We start from the raw sequence: 18,375 nt of genomic DNA on the forward strand, positions 1-18,375 counted from the left end.
AGACTGAAAACATTTTCAGGTCTATTTCATCCTGACAATCCTCTGCTCGACCCATGCTGTGTTATCCTCTAGTTTGTATTCCGTTTTTTCTAATTCTCTTCGTATTTCCTTTTCCTTCCTGTCTTGTACTTATTTATGTTGAGATCTATAAAGGCTATGACAGAGGCATCAGATATTTGGCTCCTAATTACAGAGCCTCATATTTGTTTGTAACACTTTGCTGTGGTCATATGTGGTTGTGGTTCTCTGCCCAGCAAACCTTCTACTGGGAAAACAACCTTCTTCCACATCATCAAATAGAAATACTGTTCAGTTTATATGGTTCAAGAGGACTGACTACCCCAATCTCTTCCTCCAGGAGTGGGCACATGATCCAGGGCTGACCAGAATATTACATCAAGATCGGCACTGTCCTCAGGTCACAACAAGGGTAGGGACATCATCGAAGCTAGGCCAGTCAGAATTCTACCCAACTTTTCTCTTGGAGCTCTCTGAAAGATGGTCTCTCGGCTAAGATTGTTCTTGCACTGCTGGTGGCCATTTTGTTTGCCGTGTGGAAGTAGCTTAAGAGATGGTGGAAGATATGGGTCCCTGATGTCGTTACTCGATCTCCTAGATCCAAAGATGCCTAAAATCAGACCACTCCTAGATTTTTCAGGCACATAAGCTAAAACATCACCTTTTGTTCATGCCGTTTGATGTTTCTGTCACTTGCAATCAAGAGTGCTAAAGCAGCGTCCTGTTTTTTCTTTGTTTTATTTTATTTATTTTTATTTTTTATGCAATGGTCACTCAAGTACAGCCACAAAAGGAAACACAGGAAAGGCACAAGAAAACAAAGTTTATTATAATAGGTCTAGAGTATAGCAGGGTCACCTCTTGCCCCACAGGGTCACAGGGGAAGGGCCAAGTTTTTGGTCAGGTGGCAGAAGACAGGAGCAAAGGGAAAGATGAGGCTAGAGCCGTTTTGGAGTTTCCATGGGGAAGGAAAGGCAGGGCAGAATAAACAGTCTAGGGTTGGCTAAAATGTTTGAATAACTTCAGCAGGCTGTAAACTGTATGGGTGGTCACTAGTTGCCTGACACCTGGCCCTGGGATGAGGAAGACAAAAGGCTATTGTCTCCTAGGGTGGAGGGCCCGATAAAGCAGATAGGGCTCTGGATTGGTTAGTTTGTATACCAAAGGCATGCTCCTAGCTGAGTACTTCGCTATATTTAAGAATTGGCTAGCCTCAGAAGGGACAGGCTATCCCCAGCCAGAAAGGTGTTTGTTTTTGTTTTTGTTTTTAAGATGTCAAAACATCATAATATACAGAAAATTAAAAAATATATATACAATACCTAAAGCTTGACAGTTTTCAAAGAGCTTTGATATGCATTATTTTACTCGATCCTATGTACTGGTTACAGCACCTGGAACACAAATTTATTCAAGTATTATTTGCTGAATGAATGAGACCTGAGACAGTAGCCTAGGTTGGAGGATGGAGAAGAAATCATAGATTACAGTTGACTCTTGAACAACATGGGGGCTTGGGGCACTGACACCCCTGCCCAGTTGAGAAACCATGTATAACTTTTGACTCCCCCCAAATGTAACTACTAATAGCCTGCTATTGACCAGAATCCCTACCAAAATAAACACATAATGAACACATATTTTGTGGGTGACATGTATTATATACTGCATTTACAAGAAAGTAAGCTAAAAACAAGATAATCATTAGGAAGAGAAAATAGATTTACGATACCGTACAGCATTTATTTTTTAAAAATCTGTGTGTAAGTAGACCACACAGTTCAAACCAGCACGGTTCAAGGGTCAGTTGTATTTTGCCTTGTTAGAGTGGAAAATATGAGTAGTTAGACTTCGAGAAACTAGGAGATACACATCTGGAATTCAGGAGAGAGAAAACCTAGGGCGATATCAGTACACTTTGGGAATTTAGTTTATTCAGAATGACTTAAAAATCAAAGTAATGTGGAGCTGTTTCATGACTCCCATTGCTATAAACCTGACTTTATTAGAGAAAAATCCTCAAAAATCCATTTAGATTGAAATTCTTCCTCAGTCTGGCAAAGGCAAGACGAATTAAAATGTACTAGGTTGTAAGGATGATAATAAATACATACATAGCACCTTCTGTGTGCCAGGCACCCTTCTAAGCCCTCTGCCTCCATTAATTCATTAAGCCTCATAATAACTCTATGAGGTAAGTGTTATAATCATCTCTATTTACAGATAAGAGACATAAAGAACCGAGCAAAAGCTGCTTGCAGCTAGATGAAAGAGGACTGGCTACCTTAGCATAACTTCCTATTATGGGACGTTCTTGTCCAAGCAGATAAAGTTGCAAACTATTTGTTTCAAGAACATCCTGAAAATTTATTTATCTGAAGAATAGACTGTTCAACTGTGAAAACCAGAATGCTTATCAAAGTGTTGTTTACTCATCGAGAGTTACTTCAAAACCCAAGGCTTGCTGAGTTCACCAAACTTAGACTATTATATCACAAACTTATTAAATCTCACCTTAAAGCAGACTGCCTAAACCTTATCAATATTCATCCTTGAAGTCCTTCTTCTGAGACACACTAAAATTTTATCAAGATGGAACTCTCCCTTACTGCAATAAGCAATGTACTTGGCTTTGCTTGACCAACAGGTTATTTTGGTGGGCTTTTCAGGGAGTTGGTAGTTAACAGAATCGAGGGATTAATGTCTCCTGTCCCGTGTTTGCTAACATGTCCATTGATTTTGTGTGGAGAAGGAAATAAGTCCAGGATTTACCATCCAAATGGACACCCACCTCACTTGGGTAAAGTAGGTTAAGTTTTAAGTAAAACTAAGCAGAATTCTTTGTGTCTGTTACAGAGCCCGGCATAGCATTAAACTGAATTAAATATGAACATAGACTAAAAGACATAAGCATATACTTAAATGAGTACAGCCAAAAACATCATCCCAACTGGCCAGGTGACAATGAATGTTAGGGTGGAGGAAGGTCCCAGGAAGTGTCAGGCACAGAGATTAAAAATACTACCTTTGTGGGTGGGGGGGGTGCCTGGGTTTTTCAGTTGGTTAAGCGTCTGACTTTCAATTTCATCTCTTTATCATGAGATCAGGTCCTGCGTCAAGCTCTGCTTGGGATTCTTTCTCTCCCTCTCTCTCTGCCCCTACCCCACTCATGCTCCCTCTGTCTCTATCAAAATAAATAAACATTTTTTAAAAAGTATTACCTTTGAACTCAAAGATGGGTTTAAGTTTCTGGCTCCACTATTTGCCAGAGATTTGACAATTTCCCTGAATCTCAGTAGCTCACCTGTAAAATAGGAACAATGTTAGTACCTACATCACTGAGTTAATATGAGGACTGAAAGGGACTGTGTATGCCAAGAGTTTATCACAGTGTAATTGGTGGTATTTATTGTTATTATTATAATTCACTGCAGGATTTTAGGGCTTGGGGAGAGGGAAGATAAGATCAGTGATACCCTTGAAGGGGAATGGAGAATTCAAAAAGAAGTAACAAAATGTCTTACAAGCTTGGGATTCAGGATAGATTTTTCCAAAGTCATCTGGTATCTTTCTGGGAAGACTGGTGACCAAGGCCAGAAGGGTAGTTTCCCAGCTAAACTCTCTCTCCATGTACTATAGCACTGTTTACCTCTCCATAGGGCTGCCTATGCAGAGTTTAGGACTGTAGCAGAAGTTTGACCTTAAAAGTTTAAGAATCTAGAACCCTGAGAGAGAGGTGAAATCTGTCAGTGAGAAACACCTAAGTGTTTTGTGGGGATATGTAGGAGGTGAGTATTGTTTTTTAGATGTTATCACTGGTGATTCGAAACAACATGAGCTCACTGAGTCCAAGGTTGTTCTTTTCCAAACTTGCTTACTCACCAACCAAGCCAGTCCTTCCCAGAAGTATGGAGAGGAGATGTTAAGTGATCCCAGTGCCTACTGCTTGCCACACCAGTTTGCTATCTGGCCTCCATCGATGAATAATCTTGGGGAGGGAGGTCATACTTCTCATTATTTGTAGAACTACAGAGCTAATGTTTATTTTGTATTTACCATGTATCCCCAGGGGCTGATGCTTGGTGTGCATCATTGATTTATTTTCATTTTTATTTATTTATGTGTTTATTTGAGGCACAAGAACCAAGTTTTTTATTTGTTCATTTCTTGAATTTGCAGTATTCCTTGATGACATCCTTGCTTGGCCTGAGATTCTTTGCCATAGTCATCAACCACCACATGACTGCAACCAACCACTTTGCAGGGTTTTCCCTCTTTGTCAGTTTGACGGAGGCACACTTGTTCCCCTAGTTTTTTGATGTCATTGACCTTAACTAGGTTGCTTTGGTGTTCAGCACAAAGGGCCTCTGCCAACTTGACAGACATATAGCCTCATCATAGTTGGATGCACGTTCACAAAGATGGGCTTGATGCTTGTCTAAGGCTTTGGCAGCTTTGCAAGTGCCACGTGGTAGGCCATCAATTCCATGTGCTTGGCCATCGTGGATGAGGGTGGTCTTCAGCACCTCTCGTAAAGCAGCGTTAATGCCCATTACACCTCCAGCAGCAATGTCTTCCTCAGCCATGGCAGGTGGGTTAAGGCTGGAGCCGAATCTTGAGTGCCCCCAACCTTCCACCTGCGTGTGACTGGCAGGGGCCGGGACAGAGCGCGTCATCTCATTTAATCCTTCTCACAAAAGTTACCAGTTATTATTATCCCCATCGTTGAACTCCTACTTGACTTGTGGTTTCTTATGAAGTACTCCCAACTTGGTGAAAGAGCCCTGGGGTCAAGAAAACTCAACACTTGTAAGCAGACAGGAGAAACGTGGTGTGGTGTTTGCATGCTGGAACAGAGAAGAGTATAGAGAATCAACACTAATGGATTCAAAGCAGAAGTAACAGGGTAGAAGGATGGCAGGGTGAAGAAGAAAGGCTAAGGGCTTCTATTTTATCAGTGTGGCCTTAAGCAGTACCTACACATTCAGGGAAGGGTCTCTAAGCATAAAGATGGGAAGTCATGACTATGAGACCGGAAAGGGTGAACTATTGTCTGATTCTAATGTCCCACTTGGAAAGCTGAACAGTTTTCAGGCCCTAAATGAATTATTGGACCAAGATAAAGGTGTAAAATAGAATACTTTTATATTTATTATATTATTATATTTATATAATTATATAGTTTATAATAATTTTTTTAAAATAATTAAGATTAGGGGCGCCTGGGCGGCGCAGTCGGTTAAGCGTCCGACTTCAGCCAGGTCACGATCTCTCGGTCCGTGAGTTCGAGCCCCATGTCGGGCTCTGGGCTGATGGCTCAGAGCCTGGAGCCTGTTTCCGATTCTGTGTCTCCCTCTCTCTCTGCCCCTCCCCCGTTCATGCTCTGTCTCTCTCTGTCCCAAAAATAAATAAACGTTGAAAAAAAAATTTATTTAAAATAATTAAGATTAGAATAAATCTTAAATTAGAATCACTAGAATATTCTAATTCTAAATCTAAATTAGAATATTTTTATGTTTATTATATTATATTTATATAATTTATAGTTATATAAATTATATAACATTATTATATTTATTGTATTTATATAAAACTTCCAGTTTTATCTTGTATGACTTGCCTTTTAAGTTAAAACCATCTTAAGATGCAGTTCACATGAGTCTTAATAGTTTTAATTCCACCTCTCATCTCTTTATAAGAAATAGGAGAGTGATTCATTTCTTGTTAGTTAACACCAAACCCTTTCTCAGCAATATTTAAAATGTAAATAAAAGTTCTTCAAGAGTAACCCAAAGGCAACAGCTGAGCTGTGCCAACGTTGTGAGGTAAACATAAATCCTTCCACAAATGTTCTAACTTGTTGAACTGTGGATTTCCAAGTTGCAAATGCAAAGGATCCATTAAGCAATCTTAAAAGAGAGGACACCGCCCTAGAAAAACTGAGATTTGCCAAATTCTTCATACCTCTTTCGGGAACTTACCTGACATTCCTGAGTGTCTTCTATGGGCAGTGATCTGTGCAAGCCTCCATAGGGATACAGAAATGGATGAACATGAATTTGGACAAAAATTACAATGCAAATTAGGGAATGAGTCAGTGGCAAACTATACAAAGTTTAAAGAAGTTAGAGAAGGGAGAGAGTGTTAGATGGAAGGCCTTAGAATGTAGGTGGGATTTGAATTTGGTCTTTGATGGGTAAGTGGGTTGAGGTGATGGGGTGGTGGGCAGGGGTAGGGGTTTGGAGTAAGTAGAATGGCTAGCCTATTTTTTTTGTTTATTTATTTATTTTGAGGAGGGGTGGACAGAGAGAGAGAGAGAGAGAGAGAGAGAGAGAGAATCTCAAGCAGGCTGTGCAGTCAGTGCAGAGCTCAATGTGGGACTCGAACTCACGAACCGTAAGATCATGACCTATGGCGAAATCAAGAAATGGACACTTAACTGCCTGAGCCACCCAGGAGCCCAAACAGCATGTTTTGACTGAAGTGGAAATTATAGCTGTCTGGCCCCGATGATAGTGTGGCGCTATAAACTCACTGGTTTGCTTTCTAAAGTGAGCCATTAAAAATTAGGTAAAGTGATTTTCTTTTTTTTTTTTTTTAATTTTTTTTCAACATTTATTTATTTTTGGGACAGAGAGAGACAGAGCATGAACGGGGGAGGGGCAGAGAGAGAGGGAGACACAGAATTGGAAACAGGCTCCAGGCTCTGAGCCATCAGCCCAGAGCCTGACGCAGGGCTCGAACTCCCGGACCGCGAGATCGTGACCTGGCTAAAGTCGGACGCTTAACCGACTGCGCCACCCAGGCGCCCCGGTAAAGTGATTTTCTTTACTGTCACTGAATAATGTGAAAAGTGTCGTTGCCAGATATATCCCTCTGCCCTCTAGACACACTCTCCACCTTTCTTCTCCTCCAAAGACTGGTGTTGAGGATCTTCCCTACCTTTTGGTTTGGTCAGCGGGGTGACCTGTAAAAGATCCAAGGAAAAGAGGTGCATGTAGTGAAGGAATTTATTTCCCTTCTTGCAGGGTCATCCTGGACTATTTCAGCCCACACAAGAATTTCACAACACCTTTTGGCCTTTGGGTTCTGAAATCCTTCTCCTCTTCTGGTTGGGTGTAGGGGTGCAAACATCCTAGTACTACTGTGACCCTATTCCCTACACCCTGTCATGCCTTTGTAAAGAGTCCCTTTATTAAACCTTCCTCAAGTTATCCTAAAATGAGCATATTCTCTTTTCTCCGCGGAGACCTCCATCAGACCGGAGCAACAGGTACACCGGGCCTCCCCTCACCTCAATCCCAGGAGGAGCACCAAGGGCCTCTCTTTATGCTACGGGGTCCCACACTCCAGGCCAAAGTTTATTGGAAGGATATATTGACACCTGAGCAAAATGAGACCAATCGGATACTCAGGGGGAGTTTACATTAAGAAATTCTTCATATGGACTAGAGGAGGTGAAGCCCTTTTTGCACAGTAAGTGGACTGACTGAGAGGCAGAGAAAGTTGGTCTGTAGAGACATTTTACTTATTGAAGTTGTCTGAGTTTAATGGTTTTTCAGTCCTTGGTTCCAGTCCCTCTTGACAGCCAAGTAAACTCTCGTCCCTAGGTCCTGTGAGGTAACTCTTGTTTTCTTATAGAAGTACCACATACACACATTCACGCATGCGCGCACAAGCACACGGTTTTGTTGGTTTAAGCACGTTCAAGTTATTTGCTGTTACTTCCGGCCAGAGACACTTAACTAATAGAAGACTTGCTACATATAATCCCAGTTACTACTTACAGAGTACTTCGTGTATGCCAGACTCCAGCATGACTTATCTTGTTTCATGTTCTCACCTTCTCTGAGAAGTTGTTTTCCCGTGACCCAGACTTTCACTTTCTTGGCTTAAAAGTTCTTTCCGATGACTCCCTCTCTGTGACCCTCATTTTTTTTCTGGGTGTCTCTCCCAAGGGGTGCCTCATTAAATGGTTTCTGATGGCCAAATGCCGAAGGGAGAGCTTTCCCCATACCACCAACACGCACTTCTCAGACACAGGCTGGGTGTCCTACAATGGAACTCGATTCTGACACCATCCAGCCCCAGAGACAGGTAAAGGGCTCAGTCCTGCAGGATCATCCTCCATTTCAGACCCCAGTTGCAAGCCCAGGTTGTTACCTGTACTTCTGACTGACCAGCTCTAAATTAGAGGTTCTCAGTGCCCCCCCCACCTTGGGTTGGATTCATTTGTCAGAGCAGCTCAAAGAGCTCGGGAAACCCGTTTACTCATTAGATTACCCATTTATTGCAAAGGATTTTACAGGATACAAATCAACAGCCAGATGAAGAGAGGCATAGGCAAGGAATGGGCAGAGCGCACAGAGCTTCCATGATCTTCCAAGTTCACCTCTTCCCCGAATCTCCTCGTGCTCACCCATTCTGAAGCTCTCTGCACCCTGGCCTTTGGGTCTTTATGGAGGCTTCGTTACACTGGCATGGTTAATTAAATTTTTTGCCATTGCTAATTGAACTCAATTTTTAGCCCTTCTTGCCTCCTCAATGGGGCGGTGGCAGGGGGCGGGGGCGAGGTGCTGAAAGGGGCTGAAAAGGTTCCAACCCTTAGGCATGGTTAGTTGCCTTGGTAACCAACCCCCATCCCTAGGTGCTTTCCAAAAGTTACCTTATTAACATAAATCGGGGGTGGTGGAAAGGGGCTTCTTATGAATAACAAGACATCCATTTCACCTTTACTGTCTGAAGCGATTTCATGAATTAAGGACAAAAGACCAAACATTATGACAAAAGATGCTCCTACCGCTCTTATCGCTCAGTAAATTCCAAGGATTTGGGCTGCCGTGAGCCAGGAACCATGGATGAAGACCAAATATATGGTCTTCTCACATGATGAATTCTGTTCTTTTTCTTCGTCACAGATGTCACTGCACACCGTGAAAATGACAACAGCTACATCCAACATTCCATCTGCGGATGCTACCAAACATTCTAGTCCTCAGGGTGCCCAAACATTCCTAAGTTTGATGAAAAGAGAGAACGTCTTGTCTCCCTCTGTGTCAACTTGGCCCTTTAGCAGTTCTCCATGGGGCCAGAGGCCTCTAAATTCTCCCGAGGAGATCCATGAGCTAATTGGTAGAGCTTCTCAACCCGGCACCGCAGCACAGGTTATGTGGCATATTGATTCCCCTGGCCCCTGGAACAGCCTGATGGGGACCGGCTGACTAGAGCCCCAGCACTAACCTTGAGCAGTCTTATTTCATCAATCCCAGTGTGGTCTACAGATGTTACCATTTTCTGTAAATACCACGTCAGGAAACTAGCCATGCGCACAAAACCCCTACCCTGTGCCAGTAACAGGAGATGCAAATCCTGTCTGGACCAGGTCAACAATAGGCATTGCGCCGTTACTCGATGCTTGCCTCTTCTGTTTTCTGGTTTCTCTTCTCTGTTAGAAAATGAAACTTGCGTGCAAATGAAGAAGCAGATTGTGGTGTGTGTACGAGTGTGTGGATGTGTATATGTAGGTATCATTAGGGAACAAGAAAGGTGTCGTCTGTACTGCCGTTAGTCAGCCCCAAATGCCTTATTATATATACCGTCCCACTCTGACCAACATGGAGACAGTCATGGAGAGTTAGGTCACCTACCTGACGTTACACACTCAGTGAAAGATCCGGGATTCCAGTTGAGGCCCGCTCAGCTCTGGCGACATATGCCCCATTCCACATTATTGCCACATCCCATCTTTCTGGTGCTCCATTGATTAGGCTAAGACCTTCAACTCTCCATTTAGAGAACAGACTCTGGGGCGGCCGCGGAGATGCCCCCCTTAGAAGCCTCTTCAAGACGCAACTGTCACAAGGAATGCAGTCAGGCCACAGCCTCCGGCTGCAGCCACTTTGGGGTTTGGCGCAACGCTTGGGGCAAAGACGCACCCTCTCCCGGTAGCTCCGGCCAGTGACTGAGCATGCGTGGCAGCGCTACTGGGGTCCGTCCCCTTTGTTCAACCTGACACTCCTCTGGAGGAAATCTGTGAGCTGGAGCCCTTGTTGGGTTGGTCAGGGTGGCCTTAGACCTGCACTCTCGTCAAAAGGCCCACTGGGTGGGGCTCCCTTTCCCCTTTATCATTCAGAGGCATTACCCCCAACAGATCTCTTAGACTTCTGACTCTGTCTCAGTGTCTGCTTCCTGACACAGACTCCCTGAGGGAAGGGCCGTGCCACAGCACCTAGCACAGTACTTTGTACCTAACGAGTTTCATGGAGCTTTTTTTTTTTTAATGACTAAGCATGGTAGCAATGAGCAGTTCCAATGTCTTCTTGTACTAGTTCTGGGGAAACACTGCACCCAAAGGCCCAGAATGCCACAGGCCAGGAAGCTTTAGAGCATCGGGCCACCTGCAGCGTTTAAATGAAGATCCCTGGGTCCCATTCTCAAGGATTTTGCCTCAGTGGCATGTAGGGCCAGGACACTCCATGTTTAGCAAGCACCCCTCATGTGTTTAAAGCCAGGCGGTCCTCAGCCCTCTCTTGAGAGTGACTACACAGCTCTAAAGTTCTCCCCTTTCCCCACCACTACCACATTTGGTGGCATGGGTGTGCCCATGAATTTGGAGACTCTTGGCTTATTCTAGGATTAGGATTTTCTTTATCTCCTGGATATGTTCCAGTCTGCATTTAAAAATGAGTAGGTCCCCAAGGGTAGAGTGTAAAGATTGCCTTGAACTTGGAAGAGACACTCATTGGCGGTACTATCAGCTGACATCTGGATGTGGGCTGGGATTAAGAAAGGTAAGCAAGGCAGTTAGCCTCAGGTCACAGTGTGGATCGCTGACGTGTGAGTCGTGGATGTAGGAGTTCAGTCTAGTCCAGCCCCACTTTGTTATTGAAGCAGAATGTCTTCCATTCATCTCTGTCCTTCCTTCAGAGGTGACCTCAAATACCCCTTTCTGGCTCCTCCAAGTGCACACCTTTTCCCAAGATCCCCTCCCCCTCATACTTCCTTCCACAACAGTACATTATACTTAAATTGCTTACTTTACGTATCTTTCTTTACCCATGCCCGTGAAAATTCTTTGGGATTGAAGTACAATTCTTTTCATCTCTTCATTCCAGTGCCTACCTCAGGTGGTACTTAAAAATGGGAGGAGCTCCACTGATGGGATGGACGGGTGGAGGGAAAGACGGAGGATGGAAAAAAAAATCAAAGGTCAGAGAATGAACGCAGGAATGACCTCAGACGACCAGATACCTTCATTTCAGTGCTTCATCTGACTAGCTTCCCACACACACCTCCAATATCACATTGACGTAAAAATAAATGACTATGAAATATATATTTATTTTCTTTGTGGTTTCAACTGATTTGAATTTACTTTAAGCAAACTGAAAATATTTGTGAGGACATTTTTTTAAAAGTAAAACTTAAAAAATGCCTAGTCAAGATGAAAATTTGGATTACGGGAGGTAGTGTGTTAATAGCAGGCTTTGGAATCGATTAGTCTGAGGTTAAAATCCTGCCTTGTTATTACTTATGTAGCTTCAGGATCCTCATATGTAAAATGGGATCAGTGATGTTTCTACCGCAACAGTTATTAAGCCATTACAAAGTGCTTGGCATATAGTAAGGGCTCAACAAATATTAATTACTTTCTTTTCCTTTGGCCAAAACTTAATCAGATCCTTGTATTTGGAGACCAAATCCATTTTGTCATTTAAAAAATTTTCTAAATGCATACACATGGATCAGATGCTCATAAGTACATGTTACATGAATGAGAAAATTGTTGCATTGCTTCTGCTTTATTTCAAATTCTAATTTTAGTTCACTTCAGTGTTAGGAAGTGAATTTAAAAGCATGGCAACATGACTCAAGAGAATAAGATTTTCTATCCAGAAATCTTGATTTAAATCTTCACTGGTTGACTTTTCAGAAGAGTGCAAATGTTGGCATTATCTTCTTTATTAGCAATTTGTAAAGAACTGGGATCTCACACAGCTGTGTGCAGCTCAAAGATGTACCAAGCAAAGAATAAATTTCCTGCCCACGCAAACTCAAGGCAAAAAACCCACAAACTGTCTTATATTATTCTGACAGCCTGAGCAATGTTTCTTATTTTTCTCATAAAGCAGCTTGACAAAATTACAAGAATTTTCCACTATGTAGAATTTTTACCTTGTGGGATGGTTAAAGCTGATGATATATTTGTTTTAGGAGAGACTAAAGGCTCAGAGTCGCAGAAATGTACAGATTTCACTCTAGCAATTTAGCAAATAAAAATTCCTCTTTTAAGCCTCAAGGTGACCAGTGATATGATCTGGACCAGGTCCACTCAGGCACCTCTCCAAGATGCATTCCAAAAAATACAAGTATTTCGTACTCACAATTGTCGTGTACTCAACACTGTGGCCGGGGTCAAAGGGCGCCAGGCTTCCTCAAAATCCTGCTGGAACCCACCTCTTATTTAAAATGTACACCAGTGGGGGCGCCTGGGTGGCGCAGTCGGTTGAGCGTCCGACTTCAGCCAGGTCACGATCTCGCGTGAGTGCGAGCCCCGCGTCAGGCTCTGGGCTGATGGCTCAGAGCCTGGAGCCTGTTTCCGATTCTGTGTCTCCCTCTCTCTCTGCCCCTTCCCCGTTCATGCTCTGTCTCTCTCTGTCCCAAAAATAAATAAACGTTGAAAAAAAATAAAAATAAAAATAAAAAATAAAAAATAAATAAAAAATAAATAAAATGTACACCAGTGGAGGGGCGCCTGGGTGGCTTAGTCAGCTGAGCGTCCAACTTCCGCTCAGGTCATGATCTCACGGCTTCTGAGTTTGAGCCCCGTGTCAGGCTCTGTGCTGACAGCTTGGAGCCTGGAGCCTGCTTCGGATTCTGTGTCTCCCTCTCTCTCTGCCCCTCCCCTGCTCATGCTCTGTCTCTCTCTGTCTCAAAAATAAATAAACATTACAAAAAAATTTTTTTTTAAATGGACACCAGTGGAAATAAGGAATTCAACAGTGGTCATTCTGCTTACGTCACCATTTACTGGACTCTATCAGTGTAGAACACAGAGATGAATGGAGACATCTAATAGTCTCAGTAAAACCAAGTGCCAGGCAAGGACCAAGGTGTCTCATATATTGGGCACTAATTCTGTGAGAGATGCTTAACATTATTGTGTATTTATATATATTTTTTACTTATACTTCCTTACGTTCTGGAATAGTTGTTTCCAGAACCACTTGTATTTTCTCCACCCTACACCCTCATATCAGTCATTTTTATAAGAGGCCCTGGTTCCTTTTATTGGAGAACATATCACCTTTTACAACCTGTCCTCAAGCCACATGGTTTCTCCTTGCTGGTTGAGTCACAAAGTCCACCCAGGTTGAAAGGGGAAGGGAAATGGATTCCATATCTTGATGGAGGAGTGGAGGTATTGCACAGTTTCAGGATGAGAGTATTTTTATGGCCATATTTAGAAAATACATGCAGTCACAGGTGATCTGGATATCTCAGTGGGAAGGGAAAATTTGAGCAAAAACTTAGAGGAGGCGAGGAATTCAGCTTATCTGTGGGAGCAATGTTCCAGATGGAGGCAACAGTCAATGTAAATAAAAAGGCCTTACAATGAGACTATGTGTTAAAACACTAATGTGTTTTAAAGGAACAGCAAAGGGGCCACCATTGCTAATGGAGGTGTGGTGAAGAGAGTCCTAGAAGAGGAGGATGGTGAGGTAAAGGGAGGACAGATGGGATTGATTATAAAGAACCTAGAGGACATGGTGAGGATTTGAGTGAACAGCCATTGCCAGGTATGGAGTGATGGGATTTTAAATATTTTATTTTAACTTGGTCACCCTCAACATTTAAAATGTTGATCACCCTCAACAGGACCACCCTGTTGTGACTTGACTTCAGAGGACAAGGGTGGAAGGAGGTAAGGCGGTCAGGATGCTGTCGCAGTAATCTACTACACAGGGGTGATGGTGGTTTGGACCAGGGTGGTAGCAGTGGAGGTGGCGCAGAGTGCTTGGATTCTGAACAACTTCTGAAGCTAGAGCTAACAAACTTTCCTGCTGGAATGAAGATGGAGTGTCAGAGAAAGAGGAAAACTGATGATGACGTCAATATTGGCCTATAAAGCTGCAAGGAAAGGTTGTTGTCAGTTGAGATGACTATGGATGGGAGAGAGATCAGGAGCTTATTTTTGGAAATGCTGATTTCCAGATATCTCTTGGACATCCAAGTTGAGAAGTCGAGAAAGCTTTGGGGATTCACATTTGGAATTCAGTAGAGGAGTCTGGACTGGAAATATACGTTTGGATGTGATTGCATCTAGATTTGTGTTTCAGGTCATAATGGCATCCCCAAGAAAGTGGGTAAATATAGAGGAGAGAATCGAATATAGAGGAGAGTACCTCAGAGGACTGATCCCTGGGATACTCCACATTAAGAAGAAGGAATCGTCAAAAGGGATGGGGAGTAACCAGTAAAAGAGAAGAACATGTTGTGTCTGGGAAGGAAATGAAAAAAAAGTGTGCCGTGGAGGAAAGAGTCATCGACTGCCAAATGATGTCCCTCAGTTCAGGAAAATGAGGATCCGGAATCTGACCATTGGATTAAACAATATGGAGGTCACTGGTTTTCCTTGACAAGAGCAGTTTGGGTGGAATTATAGAGCTGAGTGTAGCAGTTTGAAGAGAGAATGTGAAGAGAGGATTTAGAGATGGTATAGATACCTCTTTGAGGATTTTTACTGCAAAAAGGAGTAAAAATAATTTTGTGGTGACTCGTCAGGGAAAATGAGTTCAAGTGAAGATTTACATGCCTATGGAAATAAGCCAGTAAAAAGTAAAAGACCGATGATTTAGGAGAGAAGTGGCAAATTGCTGAAGTAAGGTCCTTGTGCAGGTGAGGGGGACAGAGATCTAGTGTCCAGGGGCTTTAGTAGGAGCACATATAATTCCTCTGATTCCAGGCAGAGAGGCACAGCGTGTGAGCGCAGTTGCTGGTAAGTCAGTGTGGTGTGTGTGTGTGTGGGGTGGGGGGGTGGTCAGTTGAAATTCTCTTGCAATTGATTCAATTTTTCTAGTGAAATAGGAAACAAGGTCATCAGCTGAAGGTGAAAGTGGGGGAGGGTGTGTTAGAGGTTTGAGGAAAAAGGTAAAGGGGTAGAGTAGGCACGTTACAGCATGGGAGAGTGATTAGGGACACAGAGATTAGGGACACAGAGTATGAATTCCTGGAAGCACCATGGGGCCATCTGAGGGTTGTCTTACCTTCAGCAACTTGTGTTACAGTCAGCACCACCTGTTTTATGTTTCTCCACCCACCTTCAGGGGCAGGTGTGAGTAGGCAGAGAGGTGAATTTGACCAGGGCATGATGAAGTGAGAGAGGACAATGGAGATGAAGGTGTAAGCGAGGGAGTGGTTACAATGACTGACCATGGAATTTAAGCGGAGTAGGGAGGATAGTGAGGACACATCGAGGGGGTGAGAAGACAATGCAAAGTCTGTCAGATCATTGCGCTGAATGTTTTAGCGAGCGAAACGCCCAAGGGTGTCAGGTGGCCCCCCCCTACCCTTCAGTTTAATAAATATACAAATCAATAGCCAATTCCTACTTCCTCGCCCTGGACAACTTCCTAGGGAAAAACCCAAATTAGGTTGAAAGAAGACAGAAATACCTCCCTTGGCAATAATATCTACAAAAATTAGACAAGGTAATAAATGGATTTCTTTGGGCACGTAGTAAATGCAACGATGGGTTTCGACTAGTCTTTTTGTCTCGTAACAGCCTCTGGTTTCATATGCTAAGGCTCAGTGCTGCCATTTAGTCCCGGCTTGTGGTTGTCCCATGAAGGGTGGGATTGACACCCCTTCCCCAAAATCTGTTTGGATAAAATGGTGCCACATGAACCCCAGAAGAGTATGGAGAGATTTATTATTCACACATTGAGGCTTCTGGGGATCAGGGCAGTCCCCCAAGGTGGTCTGGAAATGGCTTGAGAGAAGGAAGGGGTGAGTGGCTTTCGTGTGTTCGGTTAGGAGGTGGGCTGGGGTGCGGTGAACTTCCTTGTGGGCACCAAGAGAGGAAAGATGCAGGCTTCCACATAGGCTTGCCCGGACGTGTGGCAAAAAGAAGCAGAAGGGGTGGGAACCTGAAAGCTGTCCGCTGTCCAGTATTAGAAATGAGGTCAAAGTCTTTATTACAAGTGTGTGCCACAAACCTATGGGCAACAAGTCTTGCATGTGCTTAAAATCTTAAGCTTTGGAGTCAGGCTGGCGTTGAAATCCTGGCTCTTTAAGCTGTGTGGTTCTCAATTAGCTACTTGACCTTAGTTAGGCAAATTACTTAGTTTTTCTGCTGTGTCTCAGTTTCCTCACCAGGCAAAGCGGTACAAGAGTGGGTAACTCCTGGGTTGTCGCAAAGCATAATAATGTTGGTAAACTGCTCAGCACAGCTTTGCAATTTAGCAAGCCGCGTGCTAATTTCTGAAAATTCTGTGATTGACGTTTCTATCTTAGGTAAGTGTAGTCTTCAAGGTGGAACAGTGTCACGTTGCCAATGCCTCTGAAGATGTTACTTTTCAATAATTTCTTTCCTTTACCTTTGAGAGCATCACATATTCGCTACACAAAAAATAATTCTTCTGTTGAAGCTCCTCTAATAGTTTATAGTTAGAAAGCAAAACTTAACACTAGAAAAATAAGGGAAGGAATCTTGGGTGAATCAGTTGGTGAAGGGCTTGAAATTCCTTTATCTCTGAAGTTCAAGTTTTCATACACAGAATCTCTTAAATCATAGGATACGTTCCGCTTGTTTTGGGAAAGTGAAGCAGGACGTTCTGATGTTGTTTACTGGCATCTCTTGTGTGCTCCACACTCATTCATTCACCAAGTAACTTTTGAGCACTGACCTTGCTTGAAACAAAGGAACGGGCCCCAGGGATTACGCCGTGTGAACAAGCAGACACAGACTCTACTCTCCTGGGACTTGGTAGTTTGGTGGGTTCTACCGACAATCAAATAATGCCAGGCTCACAGTCAAGGCTTTTGCTTGCAAAAGACAGAAACCAGCTCTGGTCACCACAAAGGGAGGAGGCGCTTTTGGAATGATGGTGGGTAACCCACGGATACCACAGGAAATCTGGAGAGCAATCTCACTTGAAAAGGGACTTGCTAGGGGAGCCTCAGCTCCTGAGCCAGGTCAAAGCCCGGTCGGGGAATTTCTGCTGCCCCTGCTGAATCCTGCCAGGGAAATCACCGCCACCGTAGGACAGTTGGGCAGCCACTGAGCTGCTACGGCCATGGCCATAATGAGTCCTAAGCTTCCCTTGCTTCTTCTTCTTCTTCTTTTTTTTTTTTTTTATTATTTTATTTTGAGAGAGGGAGAAAGTGCTAGTGGGGGAGGGGCATAGAGAAAGGGAGAGAGAGAGAGAGAGAGAGACAGAGACAGAGGCAGAGACAGAGAGAGAGGGAGAGAATCCCAAGCAGGGTCCACACTGTCAGCACAGAGCCCCATGCAGGGCTTGAGCCCACAAACTGTGAAATCATGACCTGAGCTGAAGTCAGATGCTTAACGGACTGAGCCACCCAGGCGCCCCTGCCCTTGCTTGTTCATGGCACTTGCTCTGTATTCATCCAGGAGCAGAAGCATCCAATTGGTGGTACCCACAGCCTTATGCCCACCGCCTTACTGTCAAATTGAGGAGGTCAAAAGAAGCCACTTTGTTTTCTGTGCTGGGGGGTAGGAAATGCTGGGCAACCAGTCATATAAACAAATGCATTAGAAAAATCAAAAGAGGATTTAGAAAAGGGACAAATCTTCAAACTTTATATTTTAGGGGTTTTTACTGGTTTTAATCTTAGAAAGAGAGAGAGAGTGCATGAGCAAGGGAGAGAGGCAGGGGAGAGAGAGAATCTTAAGCAGGCTCCATACTCAGCAGGGAGCCCGACTCGGTCTCGGTCCCACAACGCTGGGGTGAAGACTTGAGCAGAAATCCAGAGTTGGACGCTCAACAGACTGAGCGACCCAGGTGCCCCTTTAGAGCTTTTGGAATGCTCTCTGGGCACCATTTCAGATTAACTTTTAGGGGCGTCTGGGTGGCTCAGTCAGTTGAGCATCCAACTTTGGCTCAGATCATGATCTCACGGTTGGTGAGTTCCAGCCCCACAGCTCACTGACAGTCAATGCGGAGCCTGCTTCAGATCCTCTGTCTCCCTCTCTCTCTGCTTCTCCCTCTCTCTCAAAAATAGATAAACATTAAATACAAACTTAAAAAAAATAACTTTCACACCATTACTGGCACATGTTCTATGCTTTGGGTGATAAATATTAGAAAGAGCATGGGCTTAAAAATGGAAAAG

The 18,375-nt window shown here is 43.6% G+C and overlaps 1 pseudogene; it reads right to left on the bottom strand.

Moving 5' to 3' along the window:
• Window positions 1-3,283: 3,283 nt before the first annotated feature.
• LOC101098150 lies at window positions 3,284-5,068 on the bottom strand (annotated as a pseudogene).
• Window positions 5,069-18,375: the final 13,307 nt, after the last annotated feature.

Source organism: Felis catus, chromosome B4 (genome assembly GCF_018350175.1).
Source record: "Felis catus isolate Fca126 chromosome B4, F.catus_Fca126_mat1.0, whole genome shotgun sequence".
Lineage (NCBI taxonomy): Eukaryota > Metazoa > Chordata > Mammalia > Carnivora > Felidae > Felis > Felis catus.